At 34.1% G+C, this 27870-nt stretch overlaps 1 long non-coding RNA gene across 1 annotated transcript in view; it reads right to left on the bottom strand.

Annotated features, from left to right (window-relative positions):
* The window catches only part of LOC123633092, a 621497-nt gene that overhangs the window by 62164 nt on the left and 531463 nt on the right, over positions 1–27870 (bottom strand). The window contains exon 6 of the long non-coding RNA XR_006733543.1: positions 12413–12617. This is a non-coding gene — a long non-coding RNA (uncharacterized LOC123633092). The remainder of the gene's footprint in view (positions 1–12412; positions 12618–27870) is intronic.

Here is a 27870-nt window from a genome sequence, read left to right as displayed (position 1 = left end):
TCCTTATTACTGAAGACCAAGTCTCCTTTTTTGTCCTCTTTTAAAATAATGTTTATTAGGGATAATCAACCAAATGCTTATACAAAGTGCTGCATTCTTATGCTACAAAACAGAAGTTATTTCAGTTTATTTATAACCTGTGTGCAGTGACAGTTCAGTGTTGTGTCCTCATTACAGACTGTGAATCATAAAAATCACAGTCCTGCTTCCTGATTGGAAGGGTTGTCTACTATGTAAAAGACCCCATAAATTAGGCAGTATAATCCTTTTTATCCAGTAGTCTTTTTTTGAATCAAAAGAAGTAATCCTAAAAAAATTAATAAGGGGACAGTAGGGTTGTTCATTAAGGCATTATTAACAGCAATTTACATGAAATGTTCTTTTTTCCCCAACTATAGTGGACAAGTGCACAGTTAACCACAATACGAGGACTGTAGAAGCAAGAACACTATTCTAACAGTTAAGTTAATGTTTTGAGAGCCCCCAGCTAATCTGGGGTTCCAGTACCAGAGCAGCTTATCAACGCTACCCTAATGGTAAATAAAGGGGGGCTGGACATGGGTGTTCATAGTGTATCTTTTATGGGGTACTTCTTTTATCTGGTGGACAACCTAGTGCCTAGTTGTCTCACTTGTGCCTGAGGGATCCCTCACATGGGAACCTAGTTTATACTGGCAGACTCCCTTGTGGCTAGTTTGACCCATGTCCAGCTTATGCCTGCCTGAGCAATGCTCTGGCACTGGGAACCCAATCTTGTTTCCCCCCACCCCATATCCTGGGGAAGACCTGGCCTGGAATAGTCCCTGGTTCCCTAGATTAAAGGTGCAAATTCAATCCACCACCACAACAGAAAATAAGTTCAAAGATTTTTACCTACAGATCCTGGGCCAGGAGGGCTCAGTGAGTAGGGAGGGCAGTCCTCCATCCCCAGGCCACACGAGGAGGCAGGAATGAAGAGTCAGGCAAAGGAAGAGAAAGGCGGTGGGGGCGGGGTTGGGAAGAGAGAGCACAAGCACATGGCAACTAGCAGTATATATTAGGGAATATGGTGTGGACCACTTTAAGTTTGTGGCAAATGCCTGAATAGTCTACTGAAAGGAAGTGGCAGGAAAGCTAGGAGACCAGTCTGCTCGGCAGTAGAGATGCTTCTCAGTTCTTCTCTCTGGCCACTGGCTTGAGTCATGTGGGTGTGATGTTCTGCCTTGCCATTCCTATTACAGCTACTGGTATAAAATATCGTTCCTAATTATGATTTCCATATTGGTATGCTATGTAGGCCAGGAACCATGGTGCTATTTATTTTAGACTGACAATCTCCCTAACAAATATCATACCATTCCTATTTACTATAATTTGAGAGATAATTTTAGTGATATAAGATCCCTTCTAACCAATATTTTATCCTATGATTTCATATAATGACCAAATCCTTAGCTTGAATTTACAGAACAACCTTGTATATCTTGAGCCTTACTTTTAACTACTTTTCCTTCTTTAATGTGAACCACCTATTTGGTAATTTTTAAAATCCCTACATGGCATTTGGTAATTGCTACTTTATTTATTATTGAGAAACTACATTCTGTGCACCATGCTCATCTCTGATAACACTGCGTTCAAAATTACCATGATCTCTACTCTGTAGAAATTGACAGTATATTGAGGGGAGAGTGATCAGGAATTTCAAGGTCAGTGACACTGCTCTAACATGTGGCAGAAAGAGGCTGTCCTTGGTAGGCATCTAAGTCGGTTTTAGGAAGCTAATGGCAGGCTTTCTGAAGGAGAGTCCATCAGCTGGGATTGAAGAATGAGCAAGCATTAGGTCAAGAGTTAAGGGTAGGGTGGTTTGGGATGTGGAAAAGCTGTTCTAGGCAGAAGAGGCAGCCTGTTGATCCGTTTGGGGTTGGAAAAAGCATTTCTAACTGAGATGGATTCTTTAGGTTACTATTTCCATCTAGGACAGTAACTAAATCCACATATATAGTTACATAAAATACACAGTGGGCTATAAAGTTCCTTCTCTTCATTCAAAGTGACACAAAAACTTCTATTGCATAACACCCACAATTAACCCCACTCCAAATTTATCAGTGTTTTACTGAGGATTTATGTTTCTAAACATGCTAATAAACAGTTGTTTATATGCTAAACTACATTATTTTTTACATCTATTGAAGCATATACAATTGCTATGATCTGAATGTATGTGTCCCCCCAAAAATTCATATGTTGAAACCTAACCTCTGCGATGATGGTATTAAGAGGTGTGGCCTTTAGAGGTCAGTAGGTCATGAGGGCAGAGCCCTCGTGAATGGGATTAATGTGAGTAGTGTCCTTATGAAAGAGGCTTGAGGGCCTTTGTCGTCTGCCATGTAAGGACACAGCTACAAGACACCACCCATGAAGCAGAGAGCTAGCCCTTAGCAGACACTGAATCAGCTGCCAGCTTGATAGTAGACTTCCCAGCCTCCAGAGCTATGAGCAATACATTTCTGTTGTTTATATAAATTACTCATGTATAGCAGCATGAATGAACTAACACACCAAATATCCTATAAGTTCTTACAGGTTATGCATTTAATTTTGTTTCTATCTTATCCTCGATATCTTGAAGAGTGCTTTGGAAATAGTGCACACTTTGCAAAGGTGCTTATTGATCATCAGTAAAAAAGAATACTTATTTGAATCATTAAGAAAATATTGGCTATAATAGCTCCTCTAGTTTTTTTTTTTTTTGTAAGAGACTATCTTACTAATGGAATGTTTTCAATTATAAAAGATAAAAAATCAATTTATGTCATTGAAAATTAATATTCCTATATAAGAGTACATATGTCTCTCTTGGGTATAAATATAAAGGCATGAATAATGAGTTTTTATATGGAATTATATGGCTTTTGCACTAACTGTTAATCACTAGGGCTCTTTAATGAACAAAGAAAATGCTATGTGACTTCTAATATATTTTTCTTTCTATCACAAATTTTTTATCCCTAACTTTCTTTGAATTCTACTTGGCTAACAAAAAAGGAAAGAAAAAAAAACCTCAATACTTCTGAATAATTTTCTTGTATTATTTAAGATGTTTTTAGTTCCAATTAAGAGAAACTAAACTCTCACTAACTGCACAAAAAATAGTGGGGCATGGGGAAGGGGAGATTTTTCTGCCTCATAAATTTCATATTCAAAATGAAAATCAAAACTATTGCAGGAAGCTCAGGGACTTGGTGAACCTTGGAGGCAATGTGAACTGAGAATTTTAAAGCTGCTGGGACACTTTCTCCATTTATTTTCTTTGATTCTTTTTGTATGTTATTAGCATACTCTCTCTTTGCAGACATGTACTTTGCATGTGGCTACTCACAGTTCCCAAGTTATACAATTTATAGCATTAGCCACCGGAGAAAGAAAAAGACTTCTTTTGATCTCCAACTTTCTAGAAAATGGACTATGATAAACCAGATTTGGATCAAGTATTTACCCTTGGATTAACAGTAGATGTAGTAAGAGGTTATTATAATTTGATCAGCCTGAGTCAAGGAGAAGGCTTGGCGGGGGTACCTGCTATATTATTTGGTGGGACAATTCTCAGTTGAGGGTGAACAAGCTAGCTATGACCATAATTACTAATTTCATTTCTCTTCCACTTGTGTTAATAGATTATCAAGTTCTTGCCCAGTGAATGTTAATGATTTCCATATTCTTCTTTTAATATATTACATATTCTGTATATATTTTGTATCACATTAATGCACCTGTAGTAAAACACACATGATTCATCATTTATTAGGATCCCTAATGCCTGCTCATTTTACAGTATTAATAATTAAATATATATGTGTGTATGTGTGTATATATGTATATATAAATATACACAGATATATCTCAAGATGTCCAGGGAAAAGTAAAGCTGAAAACCATCCTCAATATTGTTGGTGATGTATATGGAAAACCAGGCAAAAACAGATAGGTTAGGTTGTCTTAAAAGATAACTAGCCAAACCTGTCACAACAGATGTCATTAGTCTCCTATACGAGGAAATTCAGAGTCTCTTTAATAATTCAGCCTCCTTTGTAAAGACTGCAAAAATGAGAACAAGCTTTGGTTAGGTCAACTTGAGGACTCTGAACTGATCAACATTTGTATTTTTCATTGTAAATTGCTGAATTGTCATTTGATGTTTAATGTAGCATTCTCTGTGGACATGATAAATGGGTATCCAGCTTGGTGGAAGCCCTAAACTCCTGGTGTGCTAACCAAATCAAATTGCTGATCTTAAAAGAGTAAGACCAAGCCCTGGAACATGGCAAGTTTACCAATGGAGAGATAGGGATGTTGGTGATCTCTGAGTGGGTGGTCAGACTGCATAACCCAGCTAACTCTCTGTCTCATTGTACACAATCTTCAAAATGTGAAAGATGCACTTAATTTGTTTTGGTAGCTTTTCTATAAATACAAAAATTAAACAATAATAAAATACACATTTCCAGGGAAAACAATGGAGCTCCCTCTCCTTTTTGTTTGTAATTGATTTCTAAGGGAAAATATTTTCTTTGCTTTTTAAGTAGACCACAGTCTTCTTACAATGTCAGCATCAGACCCCTGATTATATTTCATTCTGGGCTTACTGTGCACAGTCTGTTAGCTACAAACATATATTTCTGCCAAGTTAAGTTTGTATACATGTCTGCTTTTCTATATAATGGAATGTTTATGCCACCGAAGGGTTTCAAATGGCATAACTTTGGAATAAAAACTTGCAGATCCCTAAAGTGACTCTAAACAGGATCAGGCAAAGCTTATATAACCAAACAAATAATCTTAATCTCATTTTGTCTTTTTAGTCCCCATTTTTTAAAAACAATGATTCTTAGTGAAGTTACAGAAAGCAGTGCTGGCAGCAATTTCATTGCTATGATATCAGTGATGAAAAGGAAATATGAATCAGTTACTGATCATTAAATCTTTTTATAATCCACTAAAACATAGCAGCTGATTTCTCCAGCCCTATTAAGCTCTGGTATTTAAGTTTCTGTTAATAAAACACATCTCTCAGTCACAAAACAATTTAAAACTAGTACCCTGACACTAGACTAGATTGCAAATAATGTTTAACTTTCATATAAATACTATGGTAGCTTTTACCTTTAGTCATTTATTTCTTTGTATTACACTGATTGCACTGGTGGAGCTCTCCAAAGTAATCTGTTTTCAAATGAAAGCAAATAAGGTAACTGTATTCACTGAAGAGATAATATTGTTTATTTTCTATTACATCACTGTGCACAAATATGCATTCCTACATGCTATACCAACCCCATACATACAATTGAAGTCCACAAGTTGTGGATGTCATGCCCTGTATTCCACTATTTTTCTGCCTGGAATTCTCTCCCAGTTCCCCTTATTGATCAGTAAGCATCCTTTTTTTCCCCTACATACCAGTGGAAACTTCATATGCTTGAGACATTCTCATGCTACCCACAGCGACTGAGGCCATCCCTTAACCAGAAGGTATACACTGTCTACAAAGCAACTCTTCCTTATCTCACACTTACTTACCCTGATGTGAATTGTTCACATGTTGCTTAGTATGTGTGCCATTTCTTCCCAAACACATTTTAAGTTTATTGTTCAAAGATTCATATCTCCTACTTCTCCCAACTCCTGTGGGTCACCTGTATATCCACAGCAATTTAATAATTTATTATTGTCATACAGAGCAGTTTTTTACTACTATACTATACTAATATAGTATACTACATATACTACAAGTGGTGACGTTTTTAGTATTTTTTTCTAAATCAATTTATAATTTTCCCATGTCTCTACCTAGGACCACTTGCATTCTAATCTTTCTCAATCATAAATGGAAGATATAAATGATAAGGTTACATGAAAAACTATTTTTGAAATGAGACAGAGTATTACATATAATACATAAATAAATAATAAAATAGAGGACCAAAATATCTTTTATTCTCATCCTTATTCTTCAGTCACAATATAAAAATGTCAAAGGTTCTGAATATTTATTATTCAAGTGAAGTCAAATAGATTTAATTGTGAACATGTGATTGGTGGGCTACATCTGTGTATTTAGGGAATACAAACTATAGTTACCTGAGTCAAAATGACATTTTTTTTCCATTTCTGTTTGCATTATATTTGTGTAGTTCCTATATTTTTGTTTAAAAAATATAGATCTTATATACACATATACTCAAACCCTACTCTTATATTTCTATCAAACCATTGAGTTTATACACTTAGGTTGTGTTGATGTCTTGCTAAAATGTAGGTTGTACAAGTTGTTTTAATGACTTGTTAAAATGTTCTGCCAACAAATAATTTTTAAGAAGATGCAAAGTGAATAGTTATCAAGGACTTCATCATAAAAATAGACTTAAGCAAGGACATATGAGTCAATCTTTCAGCAGTATGAAGTATGTTTTTTAATGCTTAGTTTTAGATATATAGAAGCTATATCATTAGGAGGGGAAATATAGGACCTGAAAACAAATTGGAATAGAACTGGTATAACACAATCAGTTCAATAATTTCTGGAATTAGTCTGCATATTTTGATTTAGCCTCTACTTTAACTGACTCAAAATTTGGAGAATTAAGTCCTCAATATTTTACAAAGAGGTAATATATAAAGAATTTGGACTTGGCAACTAGACTGACCAGAAACCTGGATCTGCTACCACTTATACTAGCTCGTGACCTTGGGCAACACCCTTAACCTCTGTGCCTCAGTTTTACATCAGTACAATAAAGAAAAGAGTGTTTTGAGAATTAAATGTCTCAATACATTTAAAGTGCTTGTATGAATGACCAGGATAGAGTAAGTATTCAATACATGTTATTATTATTCTTAAATTTTCATAAAAGTAAAGCTTTGCTCTTGTTCTGACACTCATACAGTGCACATAAGAATATAGAAAGATCAGTCTTCAATGATTCAAACATCAAAGGACCTAAATAAGTTTCTTACTCAATTACTGCCTTAAAAAAAAAAATTCTTACTGACCTATGCTTTTCTCTATAAAATTCTGATTCACAAACATGTGTTTTTTAAAATCCTCTTAGGGAGGAGTAAAGTTAATATGAAAATGACATAATGCTCAAGCTTATAGTGCCTAGATCTCTATACAAAAGCCAAGAAGAAAAAAAAAATGTCTCTTTCACATTAGAATATTCTGTCCTTCAGTCCCTTTGCCACTGCTTGTGATTTTTATCTGCCTTCCTGGCAACCTGCCTCCACCCAGTCTGTGTCTCAACTCCTCTCTCTGCTCTCCCACACTACATTTCCTGGTCTTCTGAGGTTCAAAGGCAAGCAGTAAAATCACAGCTATTTCATACATTAATATAGAGAACACTTATCTTCCTAAATTTAAAATGACCAGATATTCTCAAAATGGGAAATTTCACTGATTATTTCAATATAGTTGTCACTCTAAAAAGTTAAAACTTTTAGAGATTGTAAAACTGTAATTCATTCACAACAAAACATTTGCATCTTCCTATATTATTTTGCAACTACTTGATAGAGGTTTATTTTTAGGGAGTATTTAGTTAATTTGACACTTTTGGAGCTTCACTGTATTTCTTAGTATAGGGGCGGGAGCTCTGCAGCCCAATGCCTAATGGCCACACCAGCCGGTTGGTCCATGGCCTGGGGGTTGGGGGCTGCAGCCTTAAACTACTTGGGAAAACAATTACTTCTCTTCAAGCTATTCAACTTTATGTAGTTCTCTTTCACATTTGCCTTTTTTGTTATCATTTCTTTTGTTCTAAGCAATGTTTCATTATCATACAACCTAATAAATGACTAACTGACAAGCACACATGTGCATAGAGGGAAGTAAAACTCAACGGAAATCATGCAGGGGGGAGGAATGAGGAGGGGCTGGGTGAAAGAAAACCTACCTAACGGGTACAATGAACACTATCTGGATGACGGGCACACTTTTAACCCTGATTCAAGCATTGCAAAAGCGATCCATGTAACCACAACATTCGTACCCCGCCCCCGTAATACTCTGAAATAAAACAAAGAAATGCCAAGCGAATTATGAAAACAAAGTGATAAACTAGCAAAGATCAGTATTGTGCTTACCAACATAAATGCCCATCAGAGGCTGACTCAGGTGAAATTAATGACTAGCCCTCTGGGTCGGTGTGAGGGCTGGAGCTGCAGAGGGCTCAAGGTGAGGAGAGGCAGGAGACTGTATTCAAGTCGCATTTCCCTGCGAGCATTTCTAGTGAACTGCCTCAAGTTACCACACTAGACCTGTAACTCCAATCCTCCTGTCATTGTTGTGATTTGTTTTCGCATTCTAAATGAATGTTCACTTTTGTACATAATTTTGTAAGGTTTTATAATTTTTTTTATTTCAGAGGCCCCTCCCCCTGAGAAATCATATATGCATCAGACCTCACAACACTTGGCTCTATCCCTGTCTCCCACATTGGCTGATCTTTGTTTTGATAAAGCCCCTTCCTGCTAGTCTTCTTTGGCATTTGAATAAAAAGCTAATTCATACTAGTATCAATAACAAACACAAACAATTCAATAACATTTTAAAATTTTCAATGCAAATCACATATGTGTAGATACAAAACAAAACAAAATGTAGATAAGGGTGATATTTATATTACCCCCTATTATAGATAAAAAAAACTTAGATTGACAGATATTAATTAATTTATGAAGAGACTTTCCATTTCCTGAGCTCAAGTTGAGAACAGGTAAAGAGGTGGGTTAGTGCTATTTTGATAAGATCTTCCATTTCTGAAAAATACATTCTTTATTCTGGGAGAAATAAGGTCAGAATTAATTTGGAAAGAAACTACATTCTGTATCATATTTATCAATATTTTTCTTACCTTTCCCTACACTAAATGCATGACGAATACTAGATGACTAAGCAACAAGAGAATTGAAAAGTGAAAATTAAACATATCAAGTATGTGAACAGTAAATATATCTGCCTTATTCTGAATTTTTAAAAAGGTAGCCACAATTTAATTGTTAAAAGCTAGAGGTTTTTCTAATTTTGGGGTGTTTTTTTTTTGATTTCAACTAAGTAACAATCATTTGGTTATATGTTATTTTTTCCTTATTAGCTCAATTTAAAGGATTTAGAAATTATTTTCTATAGGATGATAGCTTCTATTTTTTAAAATAAGCTGCATAGCTGCAGCGTCCCATAGAGAAATAGCAGCGATACCACACAAGGTGGTTAAACAGCTTATGAATTAAGCTCTATATAAGCAAATTTCTTGGTAAGTAATTTATATTGTATGGTAAACTTGTATCCAACTAGAACAGCAAATTAAAACATTAATCACATCTGTAAAATTTAGGGCCTTGTGCATACAGAAAAAAATATTAGGGAAATACATTTTCTTGTATTGCTGAAATAAATATTCCACATATGGAAGCCAGTCTAATCCTTCTCATTATAGTGTGGATGAAGATGAACATTAAGCCCATATAACATTTCTTCCTGAATTAGTCGATAGCTCATTTTAGTAGGTAGCACATATTTCCAAACCTGAAATGCTCATGTTCAGTCAGATTTGCAGTCCCCTTTTCCCTTGTTGCTCAGGCTTTCCATCACTGTTAGGTAACCACTGTGATTATTCTATATCCCATACTGATGAGATGGCAAAACAGTTACAAGCTTTCTTCCCTGCATTAAGCAGGTTGTAAGCCATGGAAAACTAACTTGCCCTGAAATTATCAAGCATTCCAGCACTCTGTAGCTGCACCAATGCAGGCAGCCTGCCAAAACACATCCAAGACACCAGCCCCTATTCTCAAGCACATTTTAATCCAGCTGTTCCTCACAAAACATCCAGCATGCTTTGATTTACTGCTTTACTTAATTAGGATGTAGAGTATGGGAGACCATCTTACACACAAGATAAGCATCCTGAATGATATTTTAAACTTTATCAAATGCAGTGGGGTTTTTTTTTGTTAGTTTGATTGTGTTTTTTATACTCATAAGCAGATATTGAACTGTGTGTGCAGTATTCCTGTGTTTCTGGCATTAACAAACTGAAACTAAACATGAAGGGTGAGTGTACAGAGAAGAAAGCAAAAAATAACATATTTCCAATTGCCATTCTAAATATGTTCAAATTGGCGTCCACCTCAAGCTCTCCATTGGAAAGTGAAACTGCTACTGAGAGAACTCTATTGAACCTAGTTCAAGAAAGAAAATAATAAAATTTTTCAAACTCTGGGTCTCCATTTAGAATTTTAGTGGTTTGAATGAAATTCAGAAGAGGTTTCTACATTAAGGATGTGGCTGTGTTGCTATTAGTCCTTTACTCTGAGGACACAGTTTCCCTGAGAGACTAGTCCAGGTGGGTTCAAACAGAGCCTCCACCTGTTCTAGCATCCAGAATATATGAGGGTTATTTAACAGAAGAAATTTTAAAACTAAGATTTAAATGTGTGGACAAAATTTTAAGTATATGCACCATAATCCTAATGTGCCTTATAGATAAAAAAAGAGGATAAACATAATGAAATATTGAAAAATTTGATAATACAGAGTACTTAGGGCTCTATGATAAACTAACCTATTATTTCACAAAATTAAGTTAGGACCTTTGCTTGTTATTCAGTAACTAGCTATTGAAAAGAAATGGTATTTCCTTAAAAGGTCCAAAATTGCTCCCCCAGATGAGATAATACATTACATAGAACCTATACTTTAGCACCACATATAACATAATCATGATTTAAGTAATCAATTGAATGCTAGGTTTTGTTGAATCCACAGAAAAGAAAACATTAGATTTCCAGTGAGTTTCTAATCCATATGTTTCCTCCAATTTCACATCTGTTTTTTTTTTTTCAAATGTAAAACATACCAAGAGCAGTGAAAAAAAAAAATAACCAAAAGAAGAAAGAAAGAAAAAGAAACAAATTTTCCCTAAAAACAATACTATATTTAAACTTTAATATACTGAGGTTTATAATTTTATAAAGCTAATTTTTGTAATATAAGAAACAGTATACAGAATATAAATGATTTACATTGTACACTAACATAACTATAAATTCATTTATTACCCTTTCATGGTCATATTTCATGACCAAGGCAGAAATATTATTTTTTTAAATGACAACAATATTGGTGAATTATTTTAATGAGTAAGTACTTACTTACTTTTGTTTATATTTTAGCATTTTATATTTATACACTTATGGAGAATAACATGGAATGTTTTTCTTCCAAATGTTCATTTCAATTCTTTAATGGTTAATTTAGATTCCATGTAACTCTTTAAATGATTATGTAAAGTGTCTTTCTGACTTGCATATATGTGATACCAAAACAGTTTGGTAGAAAAATATTCAGCTAAACCTTGGTTTAATATTACTTAGGATAAAATAAATTCCTTTCAGATTATTTTTTTCCTAGCAAGTAATTGTTTTGGCACCACGCATGCATTATCCTATTCCAAAACTTATTCCTATCATTCCTGTAATTCTTAATCAATAAATTTTTACCACATAGCTTTCCTAATGTATATTTTATAATTTAAAATATTTGCTTATTGAGCAATAGTCATTACAAGGGACACTGCTTCATAAATCAGGGCATATAGCCAAAGATGAAAAGAAGAACAAAAAGAAGGAGAAGTATTTAAAAAATGTAGCCTCAGAAGCTACAAACCAGAGACACAGATACCAAAGTAGGATTCACAGCACACTAGTTCTGAAAGATGCTTAGTAGAATCAAAATATGTAGATTGAGGCGAAACACTTTTGATAAGACGGTATATTATAACTTCAAAGTTTCACAATGGATTAATATTCTAGCGTATATTAAAGGCTCTACAAAGTTCCTAGGAAAGAAACATGTTACAATTGTTCACTACTATGGGAGACATGGAGATTTACCTCCCAGATCCCTCTTCAAGGAAGCATGTGCTACCCAGTGGCAGGAAGGGCCTCCAGGAGACAGCCACAGACTTCAGCTCTGGGACATCTCCCATCTGATGTCTGAGCCGGAGGCCCCACCATTCTGACCCAATGCACAACTCCCTGACAAGCAATCCTTGCTCCCCTGCACCTCTCCAGGTTTGCTGATGCTTTGTCCCAAGCATTTGCTGCCATTCAAATTCTTCCTCTGCCTGATAGGGGCTGCTTCCTCACTTTCCCTTCAAAAGTGTTGATCCCCCAAACTCTGCCTCAAGATCTAATTCAGAAGATCCAGACCTGAGACAACTATCATCTAAGAACATAGTTTGACCACATGATGCATTCCACAGCACCTGCTCTGGGGAAAGCTAAAATAAGGATTTGGAGGCACAGCCCCTTCACCAAGACTAGGAGCAGGGTGCACTGTATCTAATCGGAAAATAATTTGACTTTTTACCTCTGCATCTGAGTCCTCCAGCAAAGAAATCAATGAATTTTTCTCTCTTGGACCTCTCCTTCAGTCTTCATAATTTTGCTGCAAGTATCATCTGGAATTTTTCTCTTGAGTGAAATCAAAGTCGTGGTTTTCATGTGTGCTTAAGTCCTTACATATTATAATCCAAATTTATTTCAAGAATATGGCTTTCAATTACTTTTAGGGCCTGGAAAATAAGATCAAATGGTTTGCTCTCTCAGTGAAGGTATGAGCACAGTAGCACTTACACATTTCTAAAGAATATATTTAATATATTTATTTTGAGTACATTATAAGTATCAGAAAAAATTTAAACATTGACCAAAAATACTATTAAAATATAACATATTCATCTCTACTAAAATCACTTTTATTCTTGCACCCCTAACTGATCAGTAATTAAACTTAGATTTTAGGACACAAGTTCATTACAACACTGTACCAAGCAACTTGGTGCTTTCATGATTAATTCTTGTTACTAACTTAATAGTTTAGTTTAAAATGGTTTTTATTTCAATTCTAAGGAGTATAACTTCTAAATATTCATTTTTCACAGAGATAAGTTATTATCATCAAATATGAAACATTTGACCTGAAGTTGAAACATTTTAATAGACATGAAAAGAGCTCAAAAGATAAATCTTTATTAGAACAAATTAAAATCCTTGGATTCTGCACCTTTTCTATATGAACTTTAATAAACGGAAGAAATTTTTCATCTTTCCCTGTTTGAAATCTAGATAGGCCGTGTTATGACATGACAAAGAAAACAATTTGTATATGCATATAAGTATATATTTAGTAAATTTAAAATATGGTTGCACTTTGGATTTGAAATCAGGTTAATTTTAATGGTCATCATTTTAAGGATATAAATTTTGATTTTTCATTTCTAAGATTTATTTGTGGTTATGTATAAAATGATTATTTTCAAACATCTAGTGAACAATTTTACTAATCTATTTTGACAAATACAATGAGCACTGTTACCATTGCTGGGTAATAATAGACATGTTCTATCTCCAAGCTATATACACATTTATTAAGCATGAACATATAATGCAGAACATATATTAAATATTTAGAACTTGTAGCCAAAAGTAAACAAAGAAATGAAAAGAATGACCCAGAAAGATTATCAAATAAAAATGTGAACTTCAACCATGGTACCAGAATAGAGAAGGTGGTGATATAAATTGCCATTTCTTCAATACAAGTAGAACTTTAATTTTCTTACATTTTTGGAGATGGGGTGGAGTCTCAACACTTTAACACATTTTGTCATGAGGGCAAAAGGGTGTTAAATGGTTTAACTCAAGCTTACACCACACAGCTCTCTGCTGCTAGGTGTACCCGTAATTCAGTTGCAAGTAAGCTAATGAAGAAATTAAATCACTTGCCTTTTTCTTGTCTCTTTCTTAAAGAGGTTGCATTTTGTGCTGACAGTGCATAGCTGATAAAATAGCAATTTTTGAAAAGCTTGCTCATTTAGCTACTCTCAGAACCCCTGCTGACATCACTGACATTTTCTCCAAATATGCAAATACTGTAAGTCACTTTCTAAGATGCATGCATATATTTCCAAAAATGTTATTATTTTATGATCAACTAGGCATAAATGCAGAAGCAGGCTAGTTTGCTGGCTTTGTAATGCCACACTCATGAAATGACTTTTTTTTTAAAAAAAATGAGGTTTGGTAGGAAACTGTCACAGCCTCGTAGATCTTTAAAGGTGAGTTATTCCTTTTATATAGAGTGGGGGTTATTTTAAGGCTTTCCCATTATGTAAACATAAAAATAGGAGGTAAAAGCCCGTAAGCTCAGCAAACTTAAATACCTGGGTGACAATGGCAATATTATTGTTAAACTCAACACACAACTTTTGAAATACAGTGCAGATGCAGTAGGCACGAATACTATCTTATTTAAATGTCTGTATTAAGCACAACCACTCTCTGCTAAAAATGGGGAAAAAACAAACAAGTCATATTCATCAAAGTAATTGTGTAGGTACTTTCAGTACCAAAATGCCTAGAATGAAGGATTGAACTGCTAACGGCAGCAGTGACAGCCATGAATCATGGTAGGCTACTCCGGGGCCTTTACCACCATAAAACAAAAGATGTAGATGAAAAATGCTGCAATTAAGTGATTTGATTTCTGCCCCCTTTTTCCTACTGCATTCGTGCATGGCTGCACAGCAAAGATTGATGGGAAAAATTACTCTACGTGATCTCTGACAGAGCCTTGGAACAATTCTATAAGGGGGAAACATACAAATCAAACCAGCTTTCTTGTATTCAAACAAAATAATACATATAAAGCAAATACTTTAGCCTATATCCAAAGCACCAAAATTTGCATGCACACATAAATTGTTGAGAAATGCTCTGCTATCAAAACCAAACTCATGGATTTTCCAGCTAGTTGGGTTATACTGATATTTGTTTAAATAAATATTCAATCAGTACTGCCGAGTGGCATCCTCAATATGTCTGTGCTCTGAGAACAAATTACAGATACAAATTTGTGAAGGTAAAACATTATCTTTTATATCAATAAATTATTAATGAAAATACACACAAAATAAAATAATAGAAAATTTCACTGACTATTCAACTCCCCTGTCATTATAGTCATTTAGAGGGACATTTTTAATGGGTATTCACAACTCAGTTGGGGTCCTACATACAAAAGAATCATACTTGAATGCCAGGTGATATTTTATTGTGGTTGGTATGTACATTTAAAAGATGCTTAATTTGAAACATCCACTGAATAAAATAAACAATACTGTTAATATGTAGAAAAGATAATTCCTATTATCAGAGGCTAAAGTAAAATTACTTGGGTTTCATTTCCTGAGGAGAAGTCACTCAGTCTCAGTCCACTGTAAGAAATGTACAGTCAATTTAACTTGAATTTGTAGAATACAATCGCTCCCTCCCGTGAAAAGGGAAGAAGATGTGTATACTTGACTTTGTTGTATGTATGCTGAGACTGTATTTAAAGGTTGCTAGTATAGTGATGTTGAATTGGGTAAATTCGTACATTCTATCTATAAACATTTACGCTTCTGTCTTTCAGATATTGGGGTACTTTAAATAATAAGTTGATGACAGGGTTTTGAAAACAGTAAACAGCTTCAGCACTACTATTGATTTCTGCCTAGTCAAGAACTTTTAAACATACATTCTTCTGAAACTAGTATTTTTCTAAGGCTTCCCAAGGAGTTATCTCCCAAAATGTGTTGCCATTGCTAATGTGCTTAATTGTGATTCTTTTACTGCCTGTCACAACAGGAAACCTCAGGGTCCCAAGGCCAGAACTCATTAGTGGATTCCCTGACTTTAATAATGGGGAAATCTGTGAAATACCTCTAGCACGGTTTGATGAAACATTATAGACTTGGGAATCAGGAGACCTGGGTTCACCACTAATTAATATTATATTATGTTCAGCCATATGAAATCATTCTCTTTCTAGGTCGAAAATGGTTAAGTATCACAATTATAAGTGGTTCAACGTTTATTAGTTTGGTAAAGGGTAAGCATTTAGCTTTCATTCCCTAGGCATAAGATAGGTAAAGTGACCAGTTCTAATTCTTATGAGCAGGTATTTAATATGCTTTAGTCAAATTTACATTTTCTATTTTCATCTGCTTAGTAATAATTCTTATGCTTTATCAATGCTTACTAAATAAGTCAACAGACATTATCAATTCACCAAGCTATAAGGATTATATCTTAACTAATCAAGATAAATCTAACTCTATTATAAATTCATTCAGTGAAATTTCCTTAAGAATTCATCTAATTTCTTCTTTTTATAAATGGATTTTTAGTGTATCTATTGGGGAAAGCATGCCTGAGGACAATATGGAAATTTAAATAAAATATTAATAATCATAAATGTGCTCTGACTGAACTCAAAACTTGGTTCTGAGCTTCCTGGCAGACTGAATAAAGAGGAAAACATGTTGATGTCCTCCCATGTGTTTCATCTTTCATATTTAGATTCTTAAGATCAGGAAGCATATGTTCTAAGTCATTTGGATATTCTGAAATAGTCTCTTCCTTTTTCTCCTCCTTCTTTCGCCATTTTTCTTTTACAATGGGATTTTTTGCAAGCAACTACATAAATCAGTGTAGAAATCTACATTTTATAGAGAACTCCCATTATTATATCATTCAATATTTTATATACGGGGATATATGGTGGTGTGTAGGAAAGCTCTTGTAACATAACCACAAATTGAAAAAAAGGGTCAATATAGACTTTAAATACTTGAACCCCACCCCAAATACCAGTACAATTAAGTTACTTTTGTAGAAATAAGAAAACCATAGTTCAATATATGCTATCCTAAGAATTTTAGATTATTTCCATAGTGTCAATAATATATCTACTAAAATTAGAAATGTAATATATTTTTTCTATTCTTTAACTAAGGTATAATTGGCATACAATAAACTGAACAAATTTAAAATATAAAATTTGATAAGATTTTATATATGCATACACCCATGAAACTACTACCATAATCAAAATGATGAACGTATACATCACTCCAAAAGTCTTCTCATGCTTCTCCCCTTCCCCTATTAAGATATGTCTTCTGTCATTGTAGGTTAGTTTGTACTTTCTATAATTTTATATAAATGAAATCATACAGTTTGTATTCTTTTTGGTCTGGCTTCTTTCAGTCAATAAAATTATTTTGAAATTAGTCCACAGTATTGTATATATCATTAGTTTGCTTTTTGTCAGTGTTGAGTAATGTTCTCATTTTTTTAAAACCTGTTCACCTGTTAGTGGACATTTGGGTTGCTTCCAGTTTGGGCTATTACAAATAAAGATGCTATGAACATTCATCTTTTCTTTTAATACTGTTAAGAGAATGAAAAACCACAGACTGGGAGAAAATATTTGCTAAGCATATATTTGATAAAGGACTTGTATCCAGAATACATAAAGAACTCTCCAAACTCAGTAATAAGAAAGCACAACCCACTATAAATGGGTAAAATATTTGAAGATATTACCAAAGAAGATATACAGATGGCAAATAAGTACATACAAAGACGCTCAAAATCATTAGTCATTAGGAAAAGGTAAACTTAAAGCACAATGAGATTCTCATCTATTGGAATGGCTAAAATTCACACAAGCAGATGTACCAAGTGTTGGCAAGGACACAGAGAAATTAGAAAGTCCCATACACTACAGGTAGGAATGTAATATGGTACAGCCGCTTTGGAGCTTGACAGTGTCTTAAAAAGTTAATGATACATCTATCATATGATTCAGAAATCAACTGAATCAACTTGTTATTATTAAAAGATAATCATTAACAAAGCTTGAGGCTAGGAGAGAAGTATATTCCTTTCTTGGCATAATCTCTGTTAATGCTTATCTCCCTCCCTTTTATTGGATTAACCCATTAAAAGTAGTTCTTACTAAGTTTTTCTACCTCAGAAAATAGTACTCCATCTACCAAGTTGCTAGGAATCATGTCTGATGTCTTCCTTTCCCTCACCACCCCATTACTGTCTCCTGTATTCAATCAATCAGTAAGATCTGTTATCTCTACCTCCAAAATGTGTCCAGAATCTGTCCAATTCTTTTCATTTCCATTGCTACTTCTCTAGTCCAAATTTCAATGATCTTTCATTACATTGCTATAGAAAATTCCTAATAGCCCTTTTTATTTCCACTTGAAATCTTGACCTGTACAGTTCATCCTTCTGACAGCATTCAGAAAATTCTTTTAAAAACTTATATCACTTCTTGTCCTAAACCCTCCAATGGCTTTCTTTTCTATTTGGGATAAAATCCAAACTCCTTACCAAAAACCCAGGTCAGCCATCAAGTTCCTGGCTTTCTCATACCCTACTCAAATCTCTCACAGATCTAGACACCCTGACCTTCTTTATCCTACTCAAACACTTCAAGGTCATTCTCATTTTTGGGCATTTGCACTGCACCTGATGCACCCAGATCTTTTTAATGCCTGGTTCCTTTTTGTCATACAGTTGTCTGCTCCAATACTATCTCTCCAGTGAATTTTCTCTGACTACCAAATAAAAATTAGCACCCATATGGCACGGTCTCATTCCATCATCATAGTATCTTATTAATTTATTTATTTTCTTTTGTGTTGTCTATTTCATTTCCTCGAGGACATTGTTGATACAGTCAAAATATTGATATCTTGTCAATATTGTTCATCTTACATCTGTAGGATCCACAACAATGCTTGGCAAATAGAGGGCAGTCAATTTATATTTATTGAATGAAGTATGTTTGGAAGATACATTTATGTGGAAGTTAAAGGTAGTTTTATCCCCCAAATATCACTTTTTTGGGTTTTTTTGGTTTTTTTATTTGCTTTACTTATAAGAAAAAAAATTCAAAAGCTGAGGAATAAATTCAAAAACAGAAAAAGAGAAACATTAAATTTGAATGCAAATTCTTATCATAGAATAAGAGTTCTTATATTTTTCATTTTAACTAATTGGAAGGTTAGGGAACTGTTCCTTGATATGACAATCATTCTGGGGAAGAACACTAAAGCATAAAGCAGGCACTCATACTGCAGTCTTCTGTCTCCATTAATCAAGTTTATAGCAGCCACATGTAGCACCACCAGATGCTGGAATTTTTAGTGCCTAGAAAAATCTGAAGTTTATTCTAGACATCCACTAACTAGGGGTACAAAGCAAGTCACATTACTGCTCTGTAATCCACAGGGGTTAAATAAAATCTCCTTGGTCAGCCTCTACGACTCCAGGAACAAATATTCCCTTAGATTAAACCTAGAGGTTTGGGGTGTCATGCAATCTTATTAAAGGGAGAAAAATGACAGAACCCTACAAAAAAATAAATTTTCATTTCTATCTTAGTGGTGACACTATCCTAGAAAGTCAATCCCTTCCTTTCAAAATAGTGGTTAATGCAGCATTCAAAAGAGACTGCCCTATCGTGCAGAACGTATGAAAAATGGAAGCAGCAAAGTCAATGACCTATGTGACTGGTTGGAAATGGTGGAATCTTTAAGTGAATAAGCCTTCTTAAAGTACAGCCAGCCACCGAGCACTTGAGCTGGAGTGAAGAGTGAGAAACACAAAGCAGGAACATGCAGTAACCACAAGAAAAGTAAAAGTCACAAAGAGATCCCAGAGGCAGTGGCCTCTAAGAGAAAAAGTGATGGAATAATAATGGAGGACGGTCCCTTTAGTGTGCTAGAGGAAGAAATTGTGTAGGGAAAAGTGGAAGAAGGCAAAGGGCTAGCAATGAAAGCAGGTAAGACCTTGAATTGCCAAAAATGGAACACAGAAAAAAAGCCATCTGTAAATTTTCCCCACTTCATGTGGGAAAATGAGCTAGAAGAGGTCTACTGAGAAAACCAAGCATAATTCATGTATGAGGATAGTTTAAAGGAAGGAATTACCACCTATACCATACACTGTTAGTTATGTTTAAATTAATTGATTCATAAATACAGCCATTAGTTTATAGATGATGTCAGATCTGTTTATCCATTACATAGACCCATTTTTAAATTTAAGTTTTAATTTATAAACCTTATTAGATAATTGGCTATTTCCAATATACTACAGCTTTGGATACCAATCATGTGCCAAGAAGAAAGGGTGTATTATTCTTGATTTGATCTGCTATAACCCAACTTCTCTGACAACAGAGGGATAGGAAGGCAATCAATTGGAATAGTGAAAAGGCATGAGTATGAATGAACAAATAAAAAGTACAAATTGGAAATGAAGTAGACAAATGTTTATTTTCTTTAGTATAGAAACAGTAGGAATTATCTTACCAAAAAGAGTAGACAAAGTGGATAGGTTTTTCTTAGGGACAAAAAGTAACGTAGAGTCTTTGAGAGAGTGAGAAATATTTCCTTTCTCTTGGGTTTCTGAGTGCTTATAGAGGAAGGAGAAAACTAATCTAGTTAGATAGAAAAAAAACAATGTTAAAAGAAAATACATTTTAATCACTGATATGGTATCTAGAAAATAATCTTAAGCACACACACAAAATCTTACATGGGTTCTCACATCCTTTGTCCATACTTTTTGAACTGAGATTCCCAAAGAATAATCTGTGAGAATACCTTTCACATGCATTCTTTAGCAAGTATGTTCTGACCTTATTCTTCAAAGCCAGCAAGGGCTAAGATACGCCAATTAAAGTTACCTATCTCTCTATTTACATTTATCAATCTATTTATCTATCTAAAAAATGCCTTTAGAAATCAGGTGGATATAAAAACCAAGGGGATAATAATATAAATTTATCTATAGTTGTGGTATATGAATATAGATTTGGGAAACCCAAATCAAACACAAGCAAAAGATTATCTTAATTTCTACGGTTTTTTACTAAAAGTTCCAAATTGCCTCAATTTTTTGAGGCTATATATTACACAAAAACATTTTCTTTATTTTGTTTTTATTTCAGAATATTACAGGAGTACAAATGTTTTGGCTCCATGAATTGCTTTTCTACAGTCTGAATCAAAGTTATGAGTTTTTTTATGTAGTAAAATCACACCAGCTCATAGTCAGTTATGTAGAAACATATTCAATATTCACTCAACAAACATTCACTCAAAGGGTTTCTTTATGCAGAATGTGCTAGGCTCTATGCTCAGGGCTGTCATTCCCTTGGAGAGCAAGAAAAGAACTTTTATCATGTTCTATATTTTATAAACTGCAATGTAACATTTATATTCCCAACATAGACGTGAAGCCCCCAAGACAAAAATTATAGTTTTGATCTCAGATTATCTCTCAAACTTACTCAGGCTAACTTTTTAAATGCATTCTGGTACATAAAATTTAAAGGTTTTGAGAACTTCAAATACATTTAATGAAAAAAATGTTATTCATTTAGTTTCCTTTAATATAGTTGATCCATGTTATTCACAGTACTACTTAGTGATTTTTTTTAAATGTAGAGACTCTGATTTAATAGTATGCTATGTCTTCTACTGAAATATAAAATTATGGCCATATTCATTATACTTTAATGGTCTTTCCAATAGCATGATGTAATTAGCATTAAGTTCACATGTCTTAAAATCTGATGATGCTTTAGGAAAATAATATTTTAGCTTCTAAAAATTCATTATTTTAAAATTTACTATACAATATCAAGAGCTAATATGAAACATCAGCCAAAGAACACATTTTTTCTAGTCTCACAGTCTAAACGTATAATAAAATGTACACTGTCGTTTTATCTCAAGCATTTACTGGTTGTAAGTTGTACATCAACCAACTGTGTATGAATCCATGTATAGTGCTAAAATTTGACATTTTGAAACTAAATATGTTTAAATTAAGACAGTATATGACACTAAGGAGATCAATCTTTAAGATTGTTAAAGTATAAAGTATAAAGAATAGATATAAATAAAACTTTTGTGTTGAATTTTTATAACTTTTCAAATACACTTTTTTGAATTAAACAAACTTGTATATTTAAAAATATTTTGCTCATTGTTTTTATCATCAGTTCTCTAGGTACATTTAACTCTAGCCTATATTTCACCTAGAGAATTTAAAAGTTTACAAGCTTTTTTAAGTAAAAATAATTTACTTTCTTGAAAACAATTGTCCCTTCTTTCTACATAAATTAAATACAAAGAACTCTGAATACTAGTCTATAAAATAATGAAATTTTAAAAATGATAATCTTTGTGTTTTCTCAAATATTACATAGGTGGTATAACTAAATTTCTTGATTCTACAATAACACATTTAAATTATAAGATATAGGCACATAATTTGCACAATTGAAGTTATGAGTGATAGATTAGCATTATTATTAAAGATTTACCCGTACCTTGGATAAGAAATATTAACAACATTAATAGCTACCATTTATTATGTGCCTACTAAGTCCCAGGCCTTATCCTAGACCCTTTTGCATATATCATTTTTAATAGTCACAACAGCCCTGCAAGGTATAGGTTATTTTTTCATTTTTACAGCTGGTACAACTGTGATTCAGTCTGGGTAAGTACTTGCCTAAGGCCAAACAAGTGGAAGAGCTAGAATTCAAACTCAAATCTCTATCACTTCTGTTTAGGAGCTTTTGACTTCATTAATCTATGATAAATCATATGTAAATATGTTTCCTAATTTTTGAAAATTCACTATCAATTAAAATGTTTTCAAAAGCAACATCTGACAGCAAAGCAGACACAGGCTTCATTAGAATACTGAGACATTTGAGGACCATGCTGCTGATATTAAAAATGCCCAAAGTTTGAATTTTATAACTTCACTGTTTGTAGTAGTATATTCATGTTAGTTGAGACAGAAGTGATTTCAATTTCATTTTCTTTAATTTTTTTTTTTACTTTTTAAAAGGGGATTTATTTGAGAAACATAAAAACAAGACAAAATGTATCATAGGCCAATTTTTACAATAAATTAGGCAATAATAACATACATATTTTTGTAGGCATAAACACTCAGTTATACTAATGACACTGGCAATATAACAGGTAGAACAGTTATTAGCAGATGAACCATATTCATAAAGAAATAGGTCAAAAAGGGAAACGTATAAATACATATCACCGTGGTTGGTAATTTTATGTTCCCAGCTCAATAACTGCAGTCATTTGAAATACCATGATGAATATTCTTTTTGAAGAGACTGATCAAAAACCTCGATGGGTCACGACCATATATGTAGTTGCCCAAAGAGCTGAGATCCTGAGAATTTTATTTTTCATAAATGTAGATACACCAAAAGGACATGTCTCCACTTATTGAAGATATTTCAACGTTTTTACATACAGGCACAATTATTACATACAAGTCAATGTTGTGATAACACACTTTTGTAGAGTCAAATTTCTTATGTCCAAGGCAACAGAAGAAAAAATCTGTCCCGGCTCTGAGAGAGAGACCAATTTGCCTTCAGTATTTGCTTTCTCCAGGCCCTGGCCAATTGGAGGGCAGCTCTTCCCCACCTACTCCACTCAGACTTACACACCGACCTCTTCTGGAAACACCCTGACAGACACACCCAAAATAGTGCTTTCTAAGTATTCCTTAATCCAGTCAAGTTGCAACCTAAAACTCAGTTCACAAGTCACCCTTTGTCAATTTGGCACCCATATACATCTCCTTAAACCATAATTAATTTCCAAGTAAAGACAATAACAAGGTAATAGTTCCACCTAAATTGATGCAGCTAACATGATGCAACTACACTGAGTACAACCAAAAGTGTACTAATCTTTTCCCTAGAATTCAGCTTCCAGGATTCAAAATTTGTAATTTTAATCTTTTGGATTGTGATTTTCAGAAATCATGAAGGTAGGAGGAGGGAGGAGGGGATGGGTGAAATCAAACCTAACGGGTACAATATACACTATCTGGGTGATGGGCACACTTATGACTTTGACTGAAGCAGTACAAAAGCAATTCATGTATGTAACCAAAACATTTTTACCCCTGTAATATTCTGAAATCTCATTTTCAAACATCAGTTTGAGTGTCTTTTAAAAACAAGAGGTAATTGCACCATGATAACTACTGTATAATGCCTACCCCAAAGGAAGGTTGCACTTATGCTTAATAATAATAATATACACATTAATTGAATGCTTATTGTGTGTATTTCAAATGCATTATTTAACTTTTACAATAACCTTATGAGGAATAATGTTATCATGGTTTTACAGGTAAATAAACTGAAGCACAAAGGCTATTAATCAGTTTACTCACAGTCAAGCAGCCAATGAGTAGGAAGGCTAAATTTAGAGTCCAGATTTGCCCAGCTTCCAAGTCGAACATTCATCACTACCCAGCCCTACGCACAGTGGACTTCAGAAGTGAACATTATCCAGGTCTCCACATAAGGACTGGCGTATGGGCCTGACACATACATCAGTGTGCTGAGCCATAGGAAGGATGGCAGCAGCTGTGTCCTGGCTTCTCACCCCATTTCAACTCAATGAGAATTCATTTCTTCACTTCTAAAGTGAACTCTGTGTGTTAGGTAATCTCTAAGATCCTCTTAAGCAATAAGATTTTTAAGGTCCTATTAATGTACTTCATTTGCATAACTGAATGGTACTGCTAAAAATATGTCCAGAGTTTGTTGTTGTTTTACTACGATTTCTATCCATCCCCAGGGGCATTATAGAGGTTAAATGTGACCAGACTGGGTTCACAGAGATGTGGGCTTCTGTCCCAGCTCTACTAAGGTATGTGTGACCTTGAGGAAGTAGCCCAATCTGTCTAAACTTCAGGATTTTTAAAATCCATAACATTAGCCAAGCGGGGTGGCTCACACCCATAATCCTAGCACTCTGGGAGGCTGAGGCAGGAGGATCACTTAAGGTCAGGAGTTTGAGACCAGCCTAAGCAAGAGTGAGACCCATCTCTACAAAACATAGAAAAAATTAGCCAAATAACTAAAAATAGAAAAAATTAGACAGGCATGGTGGCATGTGCCTGTAGTCCCAGCTACTAGGGAGGCTGAGGCGGGAGGATCACTTGAGCACAGGAGTTTGAGGTTGCTGTGAGCTAGGCTGACACCATGGCACTCTAGCCAGGTGACAGAGTGAGACACTGTCTCAAACAAACAAACAAAAAAATCCATAACATGAAAAAAATACCAGTACTTACCCCCAAAGGACTGAGTGAGGAAAAAATAAATGTCAAAGTGCTTGCCACAGAGTAAACTCAAGAGAAGCTAGCAATAATCATTTTTTATTGTTATTGTCATTATGAAAGTGAGAGGTTATTCTATGCAATTTACATTAAATCACTAAAAACAATCACAACAAATTAATTATGGCAAAATGATCACTGCTAATATATTCTTGCATGAATTTTAAAATTATATTTATCTATGTGTGTATGTCTCTTACTCTGTAGATAGATACATATATATTTGTTATTAAATATCTATTTACAAATTCAGTTTTGATATCCATTTTGGTCTCTTTTTTTGGTATTTTTAGATGGCATGGCTGACAAGCATCAGATATAGATAGAATGATAATATGCAAAAGCACACAGAATTCTTACAGATATAAATGCTGTCAAGATATTTTAAGACATTTTGTGGAAACTACTAAAGTGGTGGGGATGGGACAATGATCCACCAACTGAATTAATCACTATCATCACTCTTCTAAAGAAAACACAAAGCAACTTCAGCACACTCAATCATCAAGAACACAAAGAGAATGGAGCCACATAAAACCAGGGCTGGGTCCCTGTTCTCTGCTCTCTGGTAGGCAATGTTAAAAATGTATACACATTGAAGACTGCTCCACACTTCCCAAAGTCTGAAATTCCTATTATAAATACCAGGGAGGGATTTTTTTGTTTGTTTGTTTGCTTGTTTCTCTGCTTTTTATTTTTATTTATTTTATTTTTTGGCTTCCTTACAAAGAGAAAATGAAACTCTTTTACAGCACTGCAGAAAGCCCTGGAACCAGACATTTGAGCCTATCAGTGAAGAATTTTACCTGATGGCAAAAGTGAAAATACCACACATAGTAAGCATCAAAGACACATCGTTGAGAAACGTAGCTTTCTTTTCACAAAAGCTGGCAATTCCAAGATATGAGGTTGTCTAAGTCTTAGCAAAACTCAGATCTCAATGTACGAGCAATTCCATGGCATCTAATTTTTTGCATGGTTTTTTGCATGTTTTTCATAGATATAATTGCTTGCCAATGATCTAAATGCATTTCTGCCCCATGTACTGTTACTTAAGGATAACCCAAATATCAAGAATATTTTTATAAAGGACTATGAGGAATAAAGAATCACCTCCACAGTCGCTTGCTGTAGCAAGAACATAAAAGTGGTAACATAGTTACCTCACGTGCATATATATCACCCTAACCATTTAACTAACCACACAGGCTAATATTTTGCCCTATGATTTATTTAAAAATAGAGAAAAGTTAAATAATAAGTATATTATTACTAGAAGAAAATGCACAGAAAACCAGTACAGTTTAGGCAGCTTATAAATAGATTATGAATAAATGGCTAATACTATGGATTTTTAAAATTCACATTATTTTGCTCTTCATATATTTATGTTATGTCACCTTATGAGATATTTTACCTCTCCATAGTACACTTTGCAAATGTCATCCTCTAGATCAGTGTTGAGATTGCCACTACAGACCACAAACAAACATAATACTCCAAAGACAAGATATGCTGCAGCACCAGCTATTAGTAATTTCTCACATATATGTGTGAAAGGAGAAAAAGAAAAATGGCTTAGTGAATTCTAGTTCATTCACAGAGCTTTGGGAATTAATTACACTTATATTGCTCAACACTAACAGGATTAGGAAACAAATGAAGGGGTCTAAATATATGAGCCTATTATTTTCTATTTACTTTAACCTACATTTGTAATACATATACCTTTATATTATATGCCCATTTCTTATTCAAGTATAATATAGAACTGTATTCTATATGTATATACTAAAAGTATATTTCTGTATGTAACAATGAGGAAAAGGAAAGGTAAATAAGCAGTTTCTAAGCAAATATCATCATCAAAATACACTGCATATGTTCTATCTAGACAGTAGGATTCAAATTATAGATATCAGAGATAGCAACAGTCTTCTGTTTATAGCATGTGAAACAGCAGAGAGATGATCACTTAGCTTTTGTTTTGGTTCCAATTCATTTTTTTTCAAGAAGTGTAATTAAAAAGTGCATTAATGCCACCAATTATGGCCTCCAAGGGACCAGAAACCCCATGTTACTCCGTGATGGAACACAACTGAGCTGCAAACATCCATTTACCATTATAATACTCATTAATCCTGCCAAAAACAACTCATTATGGGACTTCAAGGAAATCATCTCATAGGCAAACACAGCACAGAATCTGTCATTGCATTCCTCACAGCAAAGTTGCAGATGTGGAAACTGTTCAATGTCGCTAATTTATTAATAGGAAGCTATGATTTCACTTTTTATCAAGCTGAGACCTTTATGTGACAGAACTGGCCTAAAATCTTTCACCCTTTAAGCAAAGTCTTAATAAAAAAAAAGTAGCTTTGATTCAAAACCTCATTAATCTAAGCCTGAAAAATCTTATTTACTTACCTACCAAATTCTCTCAGACGCAGTCTCATTTCATTGGACATTAACACCATCAATAGTTTTCCTCCCAAAGTAACAACAAAAATCCTATCACATCCATTGTCATCTTTCTGGATTGACCTAGAATGAAATATAAATCCTCTCTCATTCTTTCATCAGTATAAACCCTCTCATTCTTTATTCCATTGAGCATATTCAAATACGTCTGCTCCTATTTCTATTCTCAGTTCTACAGAGATTCTGCACCCAGTAGGAACTCTCTGAATGCTTATTGGTGATTTGATGTCTAGGTTATTA

Source organism: Lemur catta, chromosome 2 (genome assembly GCF_020740605.2).
Source record: "Lemur catta isolate mLemCat1 chromosome 2, mLemCat1.pri, whole genome shotgun sequence".
Lineage (NCBI taxonomy): Eukaryota > Metazoa > Chordata > Mammalia > Primates > Lemuridae > Lemur > Lemur catta.
The sequence above is the reverse complement of the archived record's forward strand: the minus strand, read 5'-3'. Positions and strand labels throughout refer to the sequence as shown.